Raw genomic sequence first — 4,272 nt, 5'->3', positions numbered from 1 at the left:
CGCCTCTCTGTGCACGCGCACTGCCTACGCCTGAGAGACGGCCCCGCCCACTTCAGACCACTTCCGGGGATACAGTTTGGAGCCCGGTGAAGATCCCGGAGCGGTAAGGCTTTTTGGCTCGTAGTGCGCGCTGCTAAAGGAAGTTGGCACCCTCTACCGTGAACTAGTCTTACCAAAAAGTTTTATCTAAAATAAGTGGGATATGGGACATCTCTGGCGGTCCAACGGTTAGGCCTACGCGCGTCCACTGCAAGGGGCGCGGATTGGATCCCGGATGGGGGAACTAAGATCCCGCATGCCATTCGGTGCGTGAAAAATAAATAAAATAAAATAAGTTGGATAACAGTTACTGTCGTTAACAAGCCCCTCCCCCAAAAAACAAAAACACAAAGTCCTAATATTTTATTTATTTATTTTCTAAATTATTTTTTAAATTTTTATTGGAGTATAGTTGACTTACAATGTTGTTAGTTTCAGGTGTACAGCAAAGTGAGTCAGTTATACATATACATATAGCCACTCTTTTTTTTTTTTAAGATGCTTTTCCCATATAGGCCACTATTGAGTAGGGTTCCCTGTGCTGTACAGTAGGTTCTTATTAGTTATCTTTTATATATAGCAGTGTGTATATGTCAATCCCAGTCTCCTAGTTTATCCCTTCCCCCCCAAGAAAGCCCTAAATTTTTAGAGAAGACACATTGAAATGCCTATAGATGAAATGATATATCTGGGATTTGCTACATGATGGGCGGGACTGTAGATGAAATTAAATGGGCCCTGGGTTGATAATTGTTCAAATCTGGTGTCAGGCACAGGGTGGTCTCTATGCTATTTGACTTTTATATGTTCGAAATTTTCAGTAATAAAGTTTTTTAAATGCCTGTGGCACACACAGGTGAATTTCAAAAACATCGTGCTAAGTGAAAGAAGCCAGACACAAAAGGCCACATTCTGGAAAAGGTGAACTTTTTGTAATCAAATGGATGGTTGCCAGGGTTTGGGTTTAGGGGGCAGAGGTTGACCACAAAAGGTGCCAGGAACTTGTTGGAGTGATGAAAATGCTGTATATCTCACTTGTGCTTGTTACATGACTGTATACATTTGTCAAAACTCAGAACTGTACACCAAAGGAAGATGAATTTTACTATATGTAAATTATACCTCAATAAACCGGACTTAAAAAAGCATGTTGCAGAAGCACTCTTTCAGGCTTCATACCATGGTATGTAAAAAAAAAAGAGAAAAAAAAAGAAAAAGAAAGTGACTTCCCCTGTGTTCCAGTGGGTAAGACTCTGTGCTTCCAGTGCAGGAGGCCTGGGTTCAATCCCTGGTGGGGGAACTAGATCCCACATGCATGCTGCAACTAAAGAGTGAGCATGCCACAACTAAGAAGTCTGAATGCCACAACTAAGAAGCCCACATGCCACAATGAAGATCCCGCATGCAGCAACTAAGACCTGGCACAGCCAAAATAAATAAATAAATAGTTAAAAAAAAAAAAAGAGGACACAGGTGCCTCCTGATGTTTGGCTCCAGCCCCATCGAGGACCTGGAGGTGAAACCAGTTTACTTCTGGTTTATCACTGCCAATCTGATGGCTTTAAAGGTGCTGTGAAGTCCAGTCTTGCTGTTCACTTCAGGTCTAGCCAAAGAGGCCGGATGACTTGGTAGATACTTGTTATTTTAGCTAATGTTTCCCAGGATACATTTCTAAATTATTGCAAGAAGAAACAAACTTCAAAATTCTTCTTGGGGACTTCCCTGGCAGTCCAGTGGTTAAGACGCCACGCTTCCACTGTAGGGGGCACCGGTGTGATCCCTGGTTAGGGAACTAATAAAATCCTGGATGCCCCGTGGTGCAGCCAAAAATTTAAAAAAAACAAATCTTATTCTTGCTAACACAGCAAGATTTCCTCCAACAGTTACTGAGCTCTCTCCAACGTGTCATCTGTTTACATCCTAATGTAACCTATTACAGCCTCTTGATCAAAGTGTGATGGCAGCATGAAGCCTTATTACTTAACAGGAATGTTCAAGATGTTAACTGCTGCCCCATTCTGGAATTTCAGAAGCAATTTAACAACAAATTTGACACTGACATTATCGTGGAGTCCTTGGAACAACGTAAGGAGTGCTTGCATGTGTGAGACTTGAAGTGTCTGACTTAATTCAGGATTTTGTAGGGTTTGGACCTCCTGACAAACTCACACAAATCATCAAATTGTGATACAGTTTGTATTTGAGGAAGTACAGAATGAAGATGTTGAAAGCTGCTTCAGTCTCACCTGAAGGGCTGCTTGTGATGGTTAATTTTACGTGTCAACTTAACCGGGCTAAGGGATGCCCAGACAGCTGGTAAAAGATTTTTTTCTAGGATTATCTTTGAGGGTGCTTCAGAAGAGAATAGCATTTGAATCAGTAAACTGAGTAAAAATCTGCCCTCAACAATGTGGGTGGGCATCATCCAATCTGATGAGAGCTTGAAGAGAACAAAAAGGTGGAGAAAGGGTGAATTCTTTCTCTTCTTGAGCTGGGACATCCATCTCTCCTGCCCTTGGACATCAGAGCTCCTGGCTCTCAAGCCTTTAGACGCTGGGCCTCCCACCAGTGGCCTCTTAGTTTTCAGGCCTTCAGACTCAAACTGAATTATGGCCCTGGCTTTCCTGAGTCTCCAGCTTGCAGACAGCATATTGTGGGATTTCTCAGCCTCCATAATGATGTGTGCCAGCTCCCATAATAAATCTCCTCATATATCTGTATAGAGATACATAGACATATCCTATTGGTTCTGTTCCTCTGCAGAACTCTAATGTACTGCTCAAGACTTGCAACAACTGGCAGCCACAGGATAAGTGGAAGCTGTAAGTGATGACAGTGGCAGTGATGAGCAGAACAAGTCAGGGCCAAGGGACACATGGCCGACTGACATATATATGCCAGGTGCTCCCGCCTAAGGGAAGACGTGAGACTTGGCAGCTGGCCAAGAGGAACTCAGTGGGCCCACTGCTAAAAGGTCATTCATGTGAAGACAAGCTAGCCTGAGAGGGTCTGCCACCTAGAATTTTCCTCTCTACAGACTTGTGTGCTTGCTCTTTTGTAATAGAGGAAGTGCCTCTGATGGGAATATAGCTCACTTTTCGTCAGCTATATTAAGAAAGGAGGTGGGGGAATTCCCTGGCGGTCCAGTGGTTAGGACTCCATGCTTCCACTGAAGCGGGCACAGGTTTGATTCCTGGTCGGGGAACTGAGATCCCATATGCCGTGAGGCACCCCCCCGACAAAAAAAAATAAGAAAGGAGGTGAGTCAGCAGGGGCTTCAACAGAGCTTGACTGTTGAAGAACATCTTTCTATCACCTCTACAAAAGTGGGAGAGAAGTGGGCATTCACTTTTGGAATTAAAAAATAAACAATTTCCACTTCACCAATAGGAAGATGAGAAGTGCTGACAATTTCTATTATTTATTTTAAGCGGACGTTTGCACCTGTATGGTCACTTTCTACAGTCAGGGCATTCCTTTCTTTGAGCATTCATGGGTGCAGTTTGTCTTCTCTTTATAGGAATAAAAAATACAAGTCCTGGGCTTCCCTGGTGGCACAGTGGTTGAGAGTCAGCCTGCTGATGCAGGGGACACGGGTTCGTGCCCCGGTCCAGGAAGATCCCACATGCCGCGGAGCGGCTGGGCCCGTGAGCTATGGCCGCTAAGCCTGCGCGTCCAGAGCCTGTGCTCCGCAACGGGAGAGGCCACAGCGGTGAGAGGCCCGTGTACCGCAAACAACAACAACAACAACAACAAAAATACAAGTCCTGACTTTTCCCTGTTTTGAGGAAGGCATGTGACCAAGCTAGAGGACAACTCAAATGCAGGCAGCCCAGAAGAAGATGGGGTGAAGGCCGCCTGATGACAGACAGGGTTGAGGGCAGCAGGGCTTTGTGAAAGGGGCAGCAGTTTCCCAGTCCAGATCATTCTGTCATGGTCTAGGGCGTAGGTCTGGAAAGCTCAGCCTCTAGTCTGCCCATCGATTCTGCCCATCAACTCTTTAAAATTCCTTTTCTGCTAAATTGGCCAGAAATATTATTTAGTATCTTGAATAGAAGTACCTTAAATAGAAGATAAAAGGACAGTTTCTTCAAAAATCCTTTTTTTCAACTGTCTATCTTATAAAAGGAAAGAATTACCCGAGCATTTGGCCAGGAGTTAGTGGTCACCCTTGATCTGGGCCAGGAATTCACCCAAAACAGACAAAATCTCAATATGGTTTTAAAAACTATC

The sequence above is a fragment of the Tursiops truncatus genome, chromosome 19 (assembly GCF_011762595.2).
Source record: "Tursiops truncatus isolate mTurTru1 chromosome 19, mTurTru1.mat.Y, whole genome shotgun sequence".
NCBI lineage: Eukaryota > Metazoa > Chordata > Mammalia > Artiodactyla > Delphinidae > Tursiops > Tursiops truncatus.
The sequence above is the reverse complement of the archived record's forward strand: the minus strand, read 5'-3'. Positions refer to the sequence as shown.